The sequence below is a fragment of the Trachinotus anak genome, unplaced genomic scaffold, assembly GCF_046630095.1.
Source record: "Trachinotus anak isolate AG129_WGS33_773 ecotype Australia unplaced genomic scaffold, CSIRO_AGI_Tana_v1 ptg000021l, whole genome shotgun sequence".
Lineage (NCBI taxonomy): Eukaryota > Metazoa > Chordata > Actinopteri > Carangiformes > Carangidae > Trachinotus > Trachinotus anak.
The window spans coordinates 23,832,217-23,851,451 of NW_027273872.1; the positions used below are offsets into that span (position 1 = coordinate 23,832,217).

The 19,235-nt window shown below is 41.2% G+C and overlaps 1 long non-coding RNA gene across 1 annotated transcript; it reads right to left on the bottom strand.

Moving 5' to 3' along the window:
* Nucleotides 1–6,615: 6,615 nt before the first annotated feature.
* LOC139606278 (uncharacterized) lies at nt 6,616–18,740 on the bottom strand. The gene is made up of 3 exons (XR_011684592.1): nt 9,205–18,740; nt 8,935–9,025; nt 6,616–8,476 (listed from the first exon to the last, which is right to left on the bottom strand). It is a non-coding gene; the product is annotated as an uncharacterized lncRNA (long non-coding RNA).
* Nucleotides 18,741–19,235: the final 495 nt, after the last annotated feature.

Sequence of the window (19,235 nt, forward strand, 5' to 3'; positions counted from 1 at the left end):
GAGGAGGAGTAGTGGGGGAGGTGGAGAGGAGGGGAGGGGAGAGGGAGAGGCGGGGTGAGGAGAAGGCGGGAGAGACGGGGAGTGAAAGAAGAAAACAGACAGAGAGGGAGAAAGTGTCACCCAGGGGCGAGTTAAATGACATTAATGATGCGTTGGTGTGAAGTGGCTGTGAATCTCAACAGTCTCCCTCTCTCTCTACTTGTTACCATGGTTGCTGCTGCTGACATCCCGATCGCAGAGCGCAGATAATGAAGTCAGGTGTGTGTGTGTGTGTGTGTGTGTGTGTACGAGAGTGTGTGAGTGGAGGAGTGAGAGCAGAGGAGGGGACTTAACTCTGTGTATATGTGTATGTGCTGTATCATATCAGTCCACATATGTACATGGTGCAGTGACTCCAAGTGCACAAGGTGAGTGTACACACACAATTATGTGTGTATGTGTGTGTGTGTGTGTGTGTGTGTTGGTCCTAAATATTCTGTGTCCCACTCTATTCCTCTTTTCATCTCTCACTTTCTCCCAGTTTCTTTTTAATCTGATCCTAAAAGGACACACACACACACACACACGCACACACACACACGCACACACACACACACACACACACACACACACACACACACACACACACACACGCTATCTTGGAGCATCTACATGCAAAAACTAAAAGAAACATCCCAACTCCAGATAGAAATATGAAGCTGGACAACAAGCACACACTCACCTACAGACAATGCAATCTAGGTGAGCTTTGGACACACAAACACACTGAGGCTCACAGAGGCAAATAATAATAAGTAGAGCACTGGATCGATGGCTGAATGAATTAATGTCAGTTACCTTGGCAACCACAGTCTATGAAAGAAGATACAAAGAAAGCAAGGGATGAGAGAAAAGAGAGAAAGAGACATGAAGAGGAAAACAGAAGTGCAGAAGTTAAAACATTAGGATGAAGACAGACATTAAGTCTCTTTGTTGTGGTTTGGCCCATCAGGCGTCTTTGGTTCCTTTTGTTACTCTATTGTTTTTGCACGTCCCAGAAATCAAATGTCAGTAAAAGAGTGTGTCCAGCAGTGTCTTCCTCTACCATCGGGACTTTCTGCAGGTGGTGCTAAACTGCAGTGAAAGAGTAAAAACATGATTTTGGCCTCTAGTCCACAGGAACTCAGGATTTTTCACACTCAAAAAGGGATGGATCTGAAAATGCTGACCCCTTTTTGGTGTGGACAGGGAGAAAGAAGCAGTGATGTCTGACTGGTCCAACCTGGTGTATCTGACCCCAGTCATTCTCATTCACTTCAAGCATTGAACTCTTGTTTTTTCTCAGAAGTGTAAATGCATCCCAGAAGATTTTCAGATGATGGAAGAGGCGGTCTGAGACACACTCCTGCCAGTTACTGAAAAGGTGTGAATACATCTGTCTCTCCTCCCCCTCCCATGTGGAACTACATCAGTTAGTGGTCTCTGGGAGTGGCTTCTGCCGCATCTATCTATGGGTCTGTTCATGCTCACATCAGTTTGTGCCCAGGAGCACCACATTTAATCTACTGATGTTGTCGACCTGGACAGGAATTACCCATGTTTTCTTCACACAGCATGAAATGGAAATGTATTTCTTGGATGAATAAAACACTGCATTCAACACTGCAAAGTCAAGACGAGGAAGTTCGAGTTGGATGGCGGGTGTACAAAGTGCATGACATTCACAGCAGAAGCCGAGATTCGAGTCCCAAGTTGGTCTGCGGTTAGTTTTGGATAATAAAAGCATTTTGGTTTTGGTTTTAAAGCAGAACCTTAACCAAGTGCTGTCAGGGCCTAAACATCACTATAGCTGAGTGGTTAGGGCACATACAGCATGAACGTATATGTTCTGAGCAGGTGAGTTGCCGGTTTGTCTCCTGACCGGCCCGACTCTTTGCTGCAAGTCATTCCCCCTCTCTCTCCCCTCATTACCTCTCACTCCAATCTACACTGTCCTATCTAACACAGGCACAAAATGCCCCAGAAAAGTTCAATAATGCTGTAGTCACTAAAATTAGATATTTTCTGTCACAACAACTAGAACAACATGAAATCAATAAATTACATTTCAAATACCTGGACATGAACTGACGTGAGACCAGGCTCTGTGATAACAGCAGCTAAAGTTAAACGGAACGTTGCCGTTGTTTCTCCAGTTTAACTAAAACGACAGGAAAAGCTGATGTGGTGATTTCAACACAAACAGATTATGTTTGTGTGAATGATCTGATTGGGTGACGGCTGTGAAAACAATAAAACTCTGCAATGAATATTCATTAGCTAGCTGTTATTGTTGTAGCTAAGTGTAAATGAGTTGTTGGCCGTGACCAAACAGCCTCAAGTGCATTAACTCAACCCTCTGGACCAAACTGATTTACATGAAGACCACAAAAACAGAGATGGATTGCAATCAGATTCATGGTCTGGCTAATGAAAAAAATCACCTGAGACACCTGAAATGGCAAGTTTCTTCCTTTACATACGACGACTGTAAAGCACAAGTTAGTTGTGAGCTGATCAGAGGATGCTGCTGTTTGGAGTTTAACGTGGCAAGAGGACATTTGTCTTTGTGGTGTCAGCCATGATGATGCCACCAACCCAGTTCTTCAAATCATAACCATAAGACAGAGTCTCCGCTGAGGACAGAACGACCACTGGACTGGATGACATTCCTGAACTGACTTTGAGCTACATTTATGTGAAGGCATTTGGTAATCGAGAGTAATGATATACACCGTCACAACAAGTAACCTTTGTCATTTGGAAGTGTTTTCTGTTGGTATTGTCAGTGTCCTCTTAGCTAACATTGGTCCCTGCTGCACATCAATGACATCGTTGTTTAATCAAGTGCACTTCAAAGAATTCGACCATGTCAGACTTTGCTGTATTCTCTCCACCTGATGTATCAGTATATTTCCAACGGATGACAGTATTTTTTATTTTGCATGGATTGAAAAAAAAAAACTAATTCAGTGTATCACATTGCAGTACATTTACTTTTTGCATTTGCGTTGTATGAAAAGAATCCAGTTTGTGATAAAGGAGGAAACAGAGGAATGAGCGAAATTCAGTACTTGACTTCACTTCATGTTTCTACAGAGAAAATACAGCTGCAGTGCATCAGATTTAAATGAGCCACGTCTGAAGGAGGCTGAGACAAACTTTTTACCAACATAAATCTCCTCCACCAAAATCTAATGGAGAGTTTATGACACTGAAGGGAAGAAAACACATTTGAGATTCAGGATAATATATATTTATAATAGTATGAAAATGAATGGGAGCGTTTGAGATTTCCTGCTAAACTGGAAAACAATGAGAGTTTTGTGTGTGTGTGTGTGTTACAGAGTGTTGTACATATTGTTTATGCATTTGTATTTATGCATTCGTGTTGTGTTTATTTTCTCTGTGTAAGAGTGTAGGAGACTCCGTTGTGCTTCAGATCTGCTTGTTTGTGCATTTTTCGGTTTGCAGGAAGGCTGAGCTTGTGTGTGTGTGTGTGTCTGTGTGGTAATGACAGGTCAGGAGGACAGGAGGCCTGCTGCTGCATCATGTCATTATGACCCAGACTGTTGTTTACCCTCCATCTATCAATCCATCCATCCTCTCTCTCTGTTTGTCTGCATCCATTCTCTTCACTCTTTCTCTGTCTCTCTCTTACATAATGGTTCACCACACTCCCTCCTCCCCTCTCCTTTCATTTCCTTTTCTTTTTCCTACTTATTCTCCATTCCACCTGTACTCCCCCCTTTTTTCCCTCCTAAATTCTCTTCTCTCATTTCTCCTCTTCTCCATCAAAATCTGTCTCTTCCTCCTCTATGTCCCTCCTATTTCCTAAAACCTTTCTTCCTCACATTTATTGTCTTTTTTTTTTTTTAAATCTCGGTTTCGTCCCTACCTTTCTGTTCCTTCACTTTACACTGACATTTTAGATGCTCTTGCTTTTATCCAGCAGCTTACAAACAAGGACAGACTTCCCTCTGAGTGTTAAGCTCATCTGATATGCCTCAGTGAGGTCTTAATGGCTTTATTTACACCGGTTTAACAGTAATCTGAGTAAGGAGAAAATGTGAGAACTTCTTTTCTCAGACTCATGTGTATCAAACTAATAAACCTGATATTTACAGAGGCTCTTAAACTTTGTGACTTTTTCTTTGAAAGCTAATCATCAGTTTATAGACGTCTAATGTGCATTTGCTATGGCTCATTCAAATTTTATGACTAATCTCAAATTAAGAGCCCAGTTAGGTACACTCAGCAATTAGTATCAAAGTGGGAAATTAGTATCAAATCTTGACAAATATTGCACAGACTAAAAATGAATCACCAAGTTCTGATCAGCCTCGACTCTACTTTAGGATCAATGCTAATGTAGCGTTAGCGTGTTAGCATATTGTCCTCTAGCTAACTGTCCTCAAGAACAGCAAGGTGCCTTTAACTTCACACTTTGAGACATGCTAACTTTATACATGGAAGCATGCATGTTACCAACGATACAGTTTAGATTAATGTGCCATGACAACAGTAAGTGAAGCAGCCTACCTGCAGAGAGAAATAGAGATAATGGTTGCTAAATTAAGGTGACCAGATTTCTGAAATGAAAACCCAAGACATTTCCAGTTTAATGGTCAATATATCTTTGAAATATCCAACGTTTTTATCTATGAAATAAAAAAGGGGAACAGTGCTAGTTTCATGTGTTTTGACCATGGTAACTGTTGTACTGTAAACTATGGCGTAAAAACAATCCTATGGTCCAAACTTGCTTTGAGGCTCCAGGTATGATGAGTGCAGTTAGACACACAGTTAAGAACAAAGTACGTTCCATCACTACAGCTAGAAATGACCTCAGATACAAGAGCGGTAGCACGTGGTCAAAAACCAACTACCTGGGGCCCACCTGAGCTCTGAAAACCACCAAGAGTGAGGAAACATGGGAAAAAGGCGTGGTCTCAGGGAAGACTCCATAGTCTGTTAGTTTAAGTACAATTATGTTGACAAATGAAATGTCTAATGGAGCAACAAAACATTTGCAAATATCTTGACATGAAAAATTTGGCTCCTACATATGGTGAAGGCCGGCTCATAAAACTGGATCTCTCTTCATAAAAGTTAAAGATTGACTTAACTGATAATAATCTGCCTCCTTTTCTTTTCTACACTCGTCTTCCTTCTCGTTTCTCCTTTTCTTCTTTTTACCTTTCCTCCTAATTCTTCACTCTCTTCTTCACTGTTTTTACTCCCTTCATTTTTCCTTCACACTCTCCTCCCCTTCTTGTCCAGTCTTTAGTAATAAATAGTTCACTGTTAATGGTGAATATACGTCCTCGCACCTGCTCCACTGTCTTTCTCTCCGGTCTGTTTTTCATTCATGATTAAAACAGGGACATTTCCGTGGACAGGCAGGCCACCAAAAACAGAGACTGGTCTGGTGTGGTCATCATATCTGAAACTGCCATTTTGTTTTCGCTCGATGTTGAGGAGTGAGATTATTTTGCTGTAAACCAATCAGACATAAATTCAATTTAAGTGACTTTAAGTGTTGTTTAAAATGACTTACAACATCTTGTATAGTGGTTTGTTATTATTTTTCTGGCTCTGGGACCAGAGGATAATGACCCCTTCCTTAAAAATAGTGCCCCACTGATTTACCATCTTCCTCCTATAACGATGTTGGAACACAATCAAAACAGACACAGAAGAGATATTGTTATCCTATCCATTATACACTGACAAGTAGCATTATACACTGACTGCTCTGTGAGCACAACATCATAACTGTTTGGATCTTTGACAGAAATTGAGATGTTGGGAGTGTTTCAGAGGTCTGGAACCAGGCTGTCTTTTCATTTTCATGAGCAGTTTTCAAATTTCATTGTGTCGTATAGTTTATCACTCTCAATGTGTTTCTTTCATTCTAATTCACACATCATGTCCTTCACTTTTCTCTATAACAACAAGGCTTCTAAATGGCAGAAACTGAAAGAGGGAATCGTATCATATGTCATAATATATTGAAGTTGGACCAGGCTCCATTGCACATTAGCAATATGAAATCATAGTAAAAGGTACAGTAGGTTTTTGGAGATTAAAGAGCGTCTGAATCCAGGTATCCTGTAATGTGATTTCAGTAACCTGCTGACAGTGTGTTCATCTTTAACAGCCTCTCTGTGAGCCTGCTCTTTATTACTGATCTGTCGCTCCCTGTGCTGAGTGAATTCCAGTAGCTGTACTCAGGCCTGCTGGGCCACCAGAAAACCCTGTGTTCAAATATAGTTTTGGACCAGACAGGTGCCATCAATTACACTAATGCCACTGAGCTAAAGTTGGTTCCAGTCCTATTCAGCCCACTGTGTGTTCAGCCAATAGCATCTGGCACATTACGCACCCAGCTATGTGTGTGTGTGTGTGTGTGCGTGTGTGTGTGTGTGTGTGTGTGTGTGTGTGTGTGTTTGGATGTCTTATGCTTAGGCAGTAAACTTAGTTGCCTCATTAACTCACATACCATGTTATTGGCACAGGATGTAATGACATAGGTGTGTGTGTGTGTGTGTGTGTGTGTGTGTGTGTGTGTGTGTGTGTGTGAATACAGATCTCGACTGCTTTTGTAGGGTCATAAATGTTTGTTATGACTTTTACACTCAAATGAATTTTATTTCATTGTCCTGTCCTGCACAATAAACCAGCATCATAACATCAGACGGGGATTTTGATGTGTTCACAGCTCTGGTTTCTGCTCAGCACCATTAAATGTTTGTTGGGTCTGGGAGAGACTTCCACGTGTTTCCCATGGTCAGACATGTACAACTGTGGAACTACTGAGTGATTGATTTTAATGATGCTGATTTGAAAATTCCTGCCATTCAGTACACCCTCTCACAAACATGGCTGATATGACAGCAATATTTAACCACATACTATTATTTTGAATTTGTAATGGTTAGCAACTGGCCTTGCAAAATCACAGATCAGATGTGATTGAAAATGACTGATGATTTTAAACTATAAAAGCAAAGAGTGTTCTTGTGGCAAGGCCGCACAATCCTATAAATTAATCATGATAATATTAAATGTTTGGTGATTTTTAATGTGCTCCAGGGTAACATTAGGGTTTTGAATATGGATGATCTGTACAGAAGAGTTTCAAGTACGTCAGCTTCCTAAACACTTTATGGAGTTATGATCACTTTGTATTTGTCACCATTTATTATAAAAGTATCTTCTACTGGTCAAATTCCACCAACTGCAGGACGGCCTGTTGCGTGCACCTGATTTGAAGATTAATGGCAGCTTATATGAAAATAGTATAGCATAACAGAAACCTAATTAAAAATCTGTTTGGAGTCTTTCAGAGTAACTTTTAAAAAACAGTTTAGTGAAGTTGTTCTACTTCTGCAGCTAATACATCAGGATTTATGGGCCAATCAAGAAATCAGTCAAAAGTTTTGTGCTTTTTAATTAATTGTCAAAATCTGCACCAAAATAATCATTAATCTCACAATACATTTACTTTCATTAAAATTTGTCAAACACCTTTTAAAATATTTTGTTAACAAACAAACCAACCAACCTGAAAATATAACCTCCCCCATGGAGGATAATTAATTATAATGCTCAGTGTATTTACTGTTGGTGAATTATTGTCATTGGTCAGTATGCTTCAAATAAAGTGTTTGTTGGATGGTTTATTGGCTTTTTTGAACACAGAGAACAGTCAAATAACTGTGCAAAAAAACAATGAAGAAAGAGAAAAACACACACAGACGTATTATCAAACAGGCAAAAAACGAGCCCATAGGTCGTTTGTGCAGCAGGTTATTATGACCCATAGTTAGGTTTTGTTGCTAGGCGACATCTAGTGGTCGTACTAATTATTACAGGAGCAGAGGGAAAAGTGCGCTGATGTACTTTATAGAGCGAGAGAGAGAGTCGTGTTGGATTCCCATGTGGAAGTAGCAGTTTATGTTGTTTCTATTATACATGAGTGTTCAAGAAAGTTAAGTTGTTATTTTTGTAACCATGACAACAAAGATCTAATGTTGAGGAAGATCTTTAACCCAAATCACAATTATTTCACCAAGTAGTTTTAGTGCCCATACTTAAGCCGTGACTGATTATTATTGTAACCACAGCAACAAAGGTCCAGTTCACCTGCTGTAAGGGCACTATTCCAGGAGACACTCCCGTGGCTCGTTTCAGAGGGTTAAAGAAAACGACCTGCGCGGTCGTTCAGGTTGGAGCACTGGTTGAGGCGATGGGTCTGAGCTTAGCTCTGATGTAATCCATAAATGTTTTCCAAACTCTCTCATCATCCTTTTATCAGAGGAGCCACCTCTTGTGAATCTTAGAGATGCTGCAGCACCTCCCTCAGCCGCTGAGTCCAGCTCGGTGGATGAGGAGTCGTTCACTGGAGAAGGATCAGTGTTTGGGTTCTCCCTGCCTCTGTTGCTACCTTCAGCTGTGACAGAGAGAGGAGGATCTGAGAGTGTTAAAGTTTCCAAAAGAAGGTCCCTTCAACTCAATCAAAGGACTTCTCAGCATCCAGAGGATCCTCTGCATGCTGAGGGGAGTATAGAATATCATAGAGCCTGATCTGGAGATATGATTGATGGGAGTTTTTCCAGTAGAGTAACAAACATCTTGGCTGATTTGGTATCCAAAGACGGTCTTTACTTTCCTTCAATAAAACAGATGTATATTTAAGTGGAGAATGACAGGAAAACGGGACAGAGAGTAGGGGAATGACATGCAGGACAGAGTCAGGCTGGCCGGGAGTCAAACCCGGGGCCTCATTTGTGCCCAAACTCTAACCATTTGGCTATTGGGTCACCCCACCAAAAGCTTTTTGAAAGACATTGAGTAATACAGAGGAGATTAGTTTAGAGAAAGCTTTAAAGAAGTTAGAAGTTTTCATACTTTTTATTGCTTGTGTTAAGTCTTGAAGTGTGAGCGGCTCATCACAACTGGCCTTGTGGCTCCCTGCAGTGATTTAATCTATCGTGGAGACCTTTTTAAAAAAAAAAAAAAAAAATTAAATTCATTGCTAATTTCCTGTTGCTCAGTAAGAATTTACAGTGAATTTTAAACAGTATCACAATAAATAATTCATGTGGTCGTAGATGTGTGTCAAATAAGTGAAGCAGAGACAGGAGCTTTCCAGACCTACATCAGTCCCTGTTTACTCACCCTGCTATAAAAAGCACGTTTAACCAATATCAGGTAGATGACATTAGCTGACCTCTGTTATTGTGAACCCAGGATGAGTTTATGAATGCAGGATTTCTAACAGACAAAGGGTGAAAAAAAACAATATGGTGTGAATGAAAAGAGCATTAAATGAACCGTAGCATCAGCACAGCTGTAAAAAGATCTACATAGGAGCGTTATCTGCCTCTTACCTCCAGCAGTCATGTTTATTCATTACGATTCATTATTCATCACAACACTTTGTTTGTGTTTTGTAAAACAGGCCTCGGTTCATGTGGGAAATAAAGGAAAGAAACTTAAACCATCCACAAAACCAAAATCTTCACAACAGGTTCAGAGGCCCACAGAGGTGTAAGACAGGAAGTGATGAGTCACTGCATCTCGCAGGAGAGTCACTGACTCACTTCATTAATGAACCTGCTCTGAAACTTTATTCTCTAGTCTCAGTTTCAGAAGGAAATTCACCACAACAGTCCAAAAGCCCCCGTCCCAGCAGACCCAGATCAGGAGTCCTGTGTCAGGCTGGAGCGCCGGGTAAACAGCTCGGTGACTCATGAGATCCAGGTGTGTTCCTCCCCCTAATCTCTGAGTAATGGATGCAATCACTGATGTTGTCACACACACACACACACACACACACACACACACGATCCTCCATCTTCCTCACTCTCTCTACTTTGCTTCTGACGTCTCCCTCTCCCAGCATGCTTTGCCCCGTGTGCTCTTACACTAATAAGCTCTTATCACTAATATGGATAACACCGTATTTGATGGTGATATACTTAGCCAAGGTAGCAGGCAGATTTGCTTCAGAGAACTCATTGGGGTGATAAGCGCAATAAAGACATTTTTTATCTGCTCCTTCAACCTCAGCCAGGATTCTGCAGCAGTTTAGCCCATTACATTACACTGTCTGCAAGTTTCAATACTCTAGATTTCCATTTAACACATTTTTTATCATAGTATCTAACCGAATTCATGAAATGAGGTTGCAACAAAGAATGGTCTCATTGTTCTTTCTATTATCCTGCACCTGGCCTGAATATAAGAAGAGTTGTGCACACAGCCACCTCTCTGCACCTTTACTAGTGTGAGTCATCTGAATATAGAGTCTAAGGCTACGTCCACGCTACTACATTTTCATTTTAGAACAAAAACAATCTCCATTCAAACGGCCGTTTTAGCTCCACATCAGAAACAAGCTCCTAAGTTGCATCACTTTAACCCCAACATCCCTGATGCCTGCACTAACTGTAGTCGCCATAATGGTTCTTTGTTTCATTGTATGTGGGAATGTCCCCAGATAATCTGTTTTTGGAGGAGGGTATGTAGCTATGCTTTGTTAATCAGCATTACCACGTTGTACAACCACTGTGGTTCTCAGCCTCTGGACGGCAGACTGCCCGTCTCTCTGAGAATCTTGTGGTCACTCATCTTTTCTCTGCTCTGTCCACAAAGTGGTGGAGTGAAATCCCAACCAAGGTGAGGACAGCAGAGTTGCTGCTAAACTGCCACCACACGGTTTTTTAGACTATTGACACTATCACCTACTGATCTCTTATTTGACTTATACTCAGTGTTGGGGAGTAGTGAACAACATGTAATTAAACTAGTACTTCATCTACATCTTGCTGGTGGTCCAGCTACATTCACATGTGCGTAGTGATTTAAGTGGAGTTGTGCCATAAAAGGAAAGGAAAGATTTTTTATTCTTATTTTAGCACTGCTTCTTTACTGTAATTGAACTCCTTTGACCAGCTCTGCCTCCTTTTTCTGTCATCCTGACCACTGTGGAGTCATACCCAGGCCATGCATTTGTCAGGCAGCCACCACCACACACTTGACCTTTGCAAAAAGCTGTGTGCAGAAGCCAAAGGTGGGTGTTGCTCAGTGCTCACACAGCGAAAAACTCAGTGTCATTTTTTGCTGGCATGTGATTTTTTTGTATTATATTTTGTTATAATTTCAGTTCACATGTACATCGTCACTGTCAGTTTTTTTTTTTTTGTAGTATACTGAACAAAAATATAAATGCAACTTTGTCTTTATTCCCATTTCTCACAAGTTGAAATAAAAGATCTAATACTTTTTCTATAAACACAAAAGATACACAAACACACACACACACACACACACACACACACACAAACAATGACTAAGTCCTAAGGCCCAGGGTCGTGCCAGTCGTCTGCCGCCATTGCCTCATACAGTATGATGCACAGACTTACTAAAAGCTTAAAACACCCCAGTTCTTGCATGACCTCGACATGTCACCCGTCGAGGACGTTTGGGATGTTCTTTGCACAGCTCTTGAAGAGGAACAATCAACAACCTGATCAACTCTGTACAAAGGAGATGTGTCGTACTGCATGAGGCAAATGAGACACTGACTCCTTTTCTGATCCACCACCCTCCTCCCAAAAAAAAAAATCTGTAGCCCAAGTCATGAAATCCACAGTTCAGTATCTAATAAAAGTATCTCCTTTCAAAATAAAACTACACATTTTAAAGTGGCCTTTTATTGTGACCAGCCCAAGGCTCAGCTGCAGTAATCCTGCTGTGTAATCAGCATCTGGATATGTCACATCTGCCAGGTGGAGGGAGTGATGCTCACTAACATGGATTTAAACATATTTATGAAGAAAATTTAATAGACAGTCGCCTTTTGTGTGGTTAGAAAAAGTCTTAGATCTTTAATTTGAAAAATAGCAGCAAAAACAAGTGTTGCCTTTATATTTTTTTCAGTTAAGTTTGAACCACTTTTTCTAAGTAGCTTTATTTAACTAAACTAGATTTCTCCCTCGGGTAGCTTTGCTGTAGTTCTACAGAAGCTGAATACACTTATTGTAAGTTTCACTGGAAAAAAGCTTCTGGTAAATGAACACAACCTAATGACTGTATTCTGTGTGGGCTTCTATTTCTTTCTGTTAATCCACTATGACCACTATGGCCCTACCACTGAGTAGACACACACACACACACACCAGCAGTCAGACACTTGGCTCACTCCAGTGATACAAGTCACTGCCGCTCCAAAAACCATTTTGGCTCAACATTTGTAAACCATCTAATTCTTTTCTCTTTGTTGACAGAAAATGTTGAAACACCAAACAAGGATTTCAAGCATGTCAAATATTGACAAAGACAGAGGAAGAAGAGGAGAGCATCTCTCATCTGACACACGGCAAAGGATTAGAGAGGACGAGGAGGCCATCTGTGCGCAGTGACTCCTTCTCTCACTTTATCTAGATGATGATATGTCTCTTAGAAGAGGCTTTAGCATATGACATGATAAACAAGCTCAGACACAGACAGCTTTATCTCACAAGTGAGGCAGCCTGCAGCAGCTCTCAGGCTGACGGTTAGTTATTGTAATGACTCAAAGCTGAACTTGTCAGGGTTGTTTAAAAGAGATGTTTAACAGGAAGAGTGCACTTTCAAAAGAAGAATATTTCTCCTCCTCTGAGAGTGTGGAAACGACTTCTTCAGTTTGTACAGAACGAGACAACCAAGTTTCACGGTCAGGTCAAAGTTTTGTGCTGATGATTTGTGATGGCCTTCACTGCTTCACTGAACGAAGAGTGAATATTTGTTCTACATCTTCATACTGAAGATAAAGCATTCAAATACTGATGAGGAGCATGGGCTTAATTTTCTTTGTTTAATATGCATAACGTGGCCATTTAGGACATGGTTACGTACCGTATTTTCCGGACTATAAGGCGCACTTAAAAGCCTTTAATTTTCTCAAAAAACGACAGTGCGCCTTATAATCCGGAGCGCCTTATATATGGATTAATTCTGGTTGTGCTTACTGACCTCGAAGCGATTTTGTGTGGTACACGGCGCTCACGGCGCTCTGTCAAAATGTTTTAGTACAACTTTGGTAAACTACAAAGCCGCACCGCTTGCAGCATTACGGCTATCGTAGTCAGGAGCGTCGCGGAGTAATACATACTGTGCTTCACCATAATATTACAGTGTGTGTGTGTATAAGGACCTATAAGGAGTTATGTGAATACGCTCATTAACGTTTGAACAATGTTGAGAGTTATTGTGAACGCATTTAATAAAGTTTGACTTATCTGACTGTTTTGTTTCGCTTAATGCGCCTTATAGTCCGGTGCGCTTTATATATGAAAAAAGTTCGAAAATAGACCATTCATTGACAGTGCGCCTTATAATCCAGTGCGCCCTATAGTGCGGAAAATACGGTAATTAATTTCCATGTAAACTGGTGTTTGCACAAAACATAATTATATTTTATTCATTTTAGGTCTATAGTACCTAGTTTTGTTGTTATGATGATCTTTGTAGTTTTGAGATGTGGTGAGTCAGGTCATCATCTAAAAACTCCCCATAGTTTGCTATTTGGCCCAGTTTGCAGGTAATGAGCACCACCTCATTAATGGACACCCAGTCTGGGGCTACAGCAATACCACAGGGAGACGTCTACAACGGGTCAGTATGGGCTACTAATGCCAGGCAGTAAAGAACATGAAAGACCCTAAACCCCTACATTCTCAATCAGCTTCTAACTGTGAGTGATGGGGTCCTGTGTGACCACACAATTATCTTAGTTTTACAGTTAGGTTTGGGTTATTTCACACAGGGCAAAAATACAAAAAGTAAAATTCTCTGTCTTTTCCAGCTATTTGTAAGTTTTGTTATTGTTACATAACCAACATTAGCATTAACAGCTGTTTACCTATCAGTCTAGAAGAAACGTTGCGAGTTCAGCATCAAACTTCATTCCTTTACTCACCAAGAGCTGTCTGGAGCGGTGGAAAGCACCTGTTTGTTTTGTGTCTTTTTCTATCACGTCTTTTCTTCTGCTGAAGTTAGCATGGTAAGCAGCTAGCCCCACAGCTTCACACTGCTGAGTCACTGCAGTCCAGCCTGCCCCGAAGAAGTAGCGCTGCTCGGAGGGCGTGCTATAAGCTCTTTTACTGTAGGCCTAAATGTAACGTAGCCTTGTAGCTCAGCAAGACTGGCAAGTAAACAGCTGTTAATGCTAACGTTGGTGATGTAGCAATAGCAAAACTTACAAATAGCAAAAAGTGATGTCTTTGATTTCCATGCTGTGTGGTTATTTGTTGTACTGCCACTGCCTTGTGTCAGGCAGAAATCTGGATTAATATTTGGTTTCTAAAACTGCCTTTGTCTAATATGAGAGTATCCAACATGCAACACCTCAAAAGCTTCTATGTGTAAGGTTTGTACATATCTGACTTTGGTGACTCCCTGTGGTAGTACGGTTCAGAAAGTGCTGCATGTTTCCTCCTCCTCCCCCAGTGGATCTGGCCCACACACACCAAATGATGGACTCAAAGCAACACAAACACTGCGCCCATTTTCACTGGAGTTTTCTGACTTTACACAAACAAATAAATGATGGCATTAGAATAATTTCAAAAAGATGCTATATAAGTTATCCACATCAAGGCTTTAGGCAAATATAAACAGTAAAAAAATCCTTGTCAGATGTAATCATGCATGTCATCAGTAATCCAGATTGTTTTAGTCTCATCATACACAGGGACCCTGTAGTTCTTTCAAGAAATGGTGCCACATATGATCCAATTTACAGTAGTATATATATTTTTTTAACTTATATTTTAAGTGGAATTATGATTCACAGCTACAAGGAAATTAATGGCATCCATACGGCACCATCATAAACCAAACCAAAGGTCTGTTTTGCTGAGTGCAAAATAAGGTGAAATTGGAAATACAGTTTGTGCTGGAAGCAATAATATTTCCATTAGATTTAAAGGGCTGATTTATTGTCAGTGGAACACTCTGCTCCTATTTCTACTGCAAATCAACCAAGTGAGGAGCATCATGAATCCTTAGTTTTCTGTCCCAAAGCATGTATGTGTGTGTGTGTGTGTGTGTGTGTGTGTGTGTGTGTGTGTGTGTGTAGGGGAGGATGTAAACTGGCCAAAGTACTGTCCCTGTTGAATCACTGAAGTCATTGATTGTAATTATAATTTCATCCAGGAGCTGGAGATTTAGAAGGGAGAAGCTACTCTCACACATACTCACACACGTGTACTTCTATCTCTGTGAGGACAACCATTGACATTACACATTCACTAGCCTCTCACCCTAATCTCAACCTACACATTGTAACCCTGACCCTAAACCAGGTCTTAACCCTGAAACTGTCCTTTACAGTTGTGAAAACCAGCCAATGTGTCCTCCCTCCCTGGGTCTGAAATTCAAACTGGTCCTCACAAAGATAGAAGTACAAGTACACACAAACACACACACAAACACAATTGATTTGTAGTCCAATAGTTCTGCTGCTTTAACGCCGGACATCTGTTGTGAGAATCTGGTTAGATTCCATTTTCATCGTCACACAAAAACACACATACAACAGTGGATGAATAATATGCATTCACTGCAGTCAAATTTACCGTCAGCAAAATCAGCTTACGATTCAAGTCAACAAAGTCATCGCCAGAGGGTGAAAACATTATTTACTTCACTGGATTGAAGTGAATTATGTCTTTAAATTAAAATGACCTCTCTCCAGGGATCGTTTCAGTTCTTGGAGGATAAACTACATCAGGCACTCAGCCCAAAATTGGTTCCAAAATCTCTACCTTGTTGATTAGTAAGGTCCGAGGTCAGAAAGGTCAGACTGATGCATGTTATTGAGTGGTTGAAAAGAAGCAACGAGTAATAAATTGATTGAGTTAAATTTTGGTAGGAGTGATGTAACTTGACAATACTGTACTGATGATTTTTCAAATTTTAGAGGATGAACACCACCTGTGATTTTCCTGTGAATGTAGAATATGTACAGTGTTGTCATTTGGCATGTGATCATTCCCCATAAGTGAATACCAAGCTCTGCACACAACAGGGAGTGGGGGGGTGACCGTGATCATTTTCTTTTTGTAGACTGAAGACTTACAGAAGGCAGGACTAATGCTTCTCCAAAGAAATATGTAAACTCCTCTGTGAACTTACAGATACTATAAAAATATGAAAGAAACAGCCATGCAAACTCAATTCAAGAGGCTCCCAGGCAGGCCGGAGAAGCTTGACTCCAGCTTCAGAGCCGACAGGTGGATGATGGGTGGAGGTGGGGCTTTTGACATGATATCTGGAGTGGAGTGCAACAGGAGCAGCAGCGGCAACAACATGTCAGTGTGGTTTCCAGGTGAGTGGCGTGGCAGCAGGCATGCAGCACGAGAATGAGTACAGCACTGATGGCTTATCAGTGTTGATCGGTCCAGCTTCCATACCGGACCGTTGTGTTGGAGAGGGAGCTGAGCCGGAAGGCAAAGCTCTCGGTTTACCAGTCAGTCTTCGTTACCACCCTCATCTGAGGCCATAAGCTTCGGGCAGTGACTGAAAGAATGAGAACGAGTAGGAACAAGTGGGTGAAATGAGTTTCCTCTGCAGGGCAGCTGGGCTCAGCCTTAGAGTGAGGGTAAGAAACTCTGGAGCTTGGAGTAGAGCCACTGCTCCTTCGTGTTGAAAAGGAGCCAGTTGAGGTGGTTCGGGCATCTGGTTAGGATGCTTCCTGGGTGCCTTCCTTTGGAGGTCTTCCAGGCACGTCCATCTGGTAGGAGGCTTCCATGTAGACTCAGAAACTGCTGGAGAGATTATATGTCTCATCTGGACTGGGAGCTCTGCAGGATCGCCCCTAGGAGGAGCTGGAAAACGTTGCTGGGAAGTGGGACGTCTGGACTACTTTGCTTGACCTGCTGTCACCGTGACCTGACCCTGGATAAAAAATGGACAGATGGATGGACTGATGGCTTAAGTGTATCTCTATTATGAGAGGGGTTCATTCTATATATGATGCAGTGAGAGCGATTTGAGTGTAGTGACCTGAATTACCTCACAGACATTTCAGTCAGACAGCTGAAATGAGACGATCGTTACATGTATGTTTGATGAAGAGGAAGCACATTAACCTTAATATACCACATACAGTACTACACTACAGTACTTTATGGCTTTATGAAGACTCTCCTTTCACTGGATGAACCCAGTAGAGGAGTGAAATGTCTGTTTGCCTGCTTGTGTATCTGAATGTGTACATACGCATTAGTGTGTCTTGTGTTTTCCCAACAGCAGAGTTTGAAGAGCTCCTGGTAATTACTGCCTCCCTCTGCTCCCACCACAGGGACCACTCTTCATTGGAAACTTCACTGAAACATCCTTTCTTTGGAAACAAGGCCTCTGACGTTAAATCTGTTAGTGTGTGTGTGTGTTTGTGTGTGGGTCTCTGCTGTGAGAACAAGGCTGTCTGGGGAAAATACCAGTAGTCTACTAACCAGCCAAGGCTGTGTTTGGTGTGTTTGCTGAGCAGTAAGAAGAAGAAGAGGCTGGCTGATGGAGGGCCTATTGGTGTGTGATATAGTGTTTAGCATTGAAAGGCAGAGCTAGAGCTAAAGCTTTGCTCTTGAGATTTGTGGCTAAAGGCAATGCACACCGCAAGTGTTAAACTGCCACTGACTTGACAAACAGCACATCCTTTTTGTTTCAGGTTGGGCTGTACTGCCAACAATGCAACACAGTAGAAAAGGAAATGGTTTCTGTTGCAAAACAAAGCTCTGCTCCCTGTGTGATCATTTTAAAATTCAACTGAAAGGAGCTTGATGCTTTCTTGTGTGGACTGTAGTCATTCCCAGGCAGTGTGTGGGTGTTATTGTTTTCACGTTGTGAGTCTATGTATGTGTGTCCTGGAGACGCCTACTGTAGTGGGAACTACCACAGAGGTGGGTTGGAGTACTTTGGCAGGTCTTTATATATCTGTGGACAGATTTCGCTGTGATAGCATCACTGAACCTTACTTTTGCGGAGCTTGAAGGCCAAGTTTGAAGATGGCTGTGGTCTGACCCATGAATAATGTAGTAATAACTACTGAGAACTTGTATAATAATGTAGAAATGAGTACTACTGCTTGTGGATTGTTGGTCATGTTGATAGGGGCGACCGCCGCTGTGATCCCTTAGCAAGATTGTTTTTAGTTAATTCAGTTTTCATAGGCAGGTTCGCTGCTGTCCGAAAAATAAAAACAGACTGGGATGAAAATGTCTATGAATAAAATCATCAACCCCCATTGGCTTTTAAAAGTCTGTATTTTACTCAGCTTGAATTCCCAGCAGTAAACTCAACTGTCACATTGTTACTCTTATTTTCAGAGTACATGTCCACTCCCACCTTAAATCTCTTTGACTGCCTCAATGGCCCAAGAAAGAAATGAATCCAATAATTTGAGTAATAAATTAACCCATATTCACCATACATTTGTGTCTTCACTGAGTCTGCTGTGTGTATATTTGTAAGTAGGATTAGAGGCAGTTGTTGGATGATCTATAAAAGCTCCCCGCACTTTCCAACATCACAAAATGTGATTTATTTTTTCTTTTCTTCAATCCGACAATCACACCCACTTCACGCAGGTGTGCGAGGGCGATAAAGTATGTAGGATTTCAGCTTCTCTCTCAAGCTCTTTTTCATTCCTGATTCAGCTATTTCCATCACAAACGAGTGAACCATGATGAATACCTTTGAGGAAAGATCATCAGAAAGTGGACATTGCTAACCTCATATTTAAATAAGTGTCTCACCACCTTTTCAATCTGCCATGAAGTGCGGCCATTTGGGACAATTTTGCCTTCAGATGTGGTTGAGCAACAAAGCAGTTTGAAGCAGTTTGTTTTGACCAAACCTCTGTCTTAGCTTTGTGGACATGTTTGTTTTCTCCAGTGTGTCACTGAGCCACAACTGTGAATAAATACAGAGTGTAGGGTGAATATGGGCGATTTACCTAGTCTTGTCAGCAGTGCTCAGAAATAATTTACAATTCAGTATTTTCCCAGAACCATTTATGCATATTAATAATAATGATTACTGGAATTAACCTGTATTAACTAATACAAGAGATGGTTCCTCCTTTTTAAAAGTGTAAATCTGTGTTGTCATCAGTGTCATCTTGCAGTACACACCAATTAGGCCACACACACATCATGTGCAGC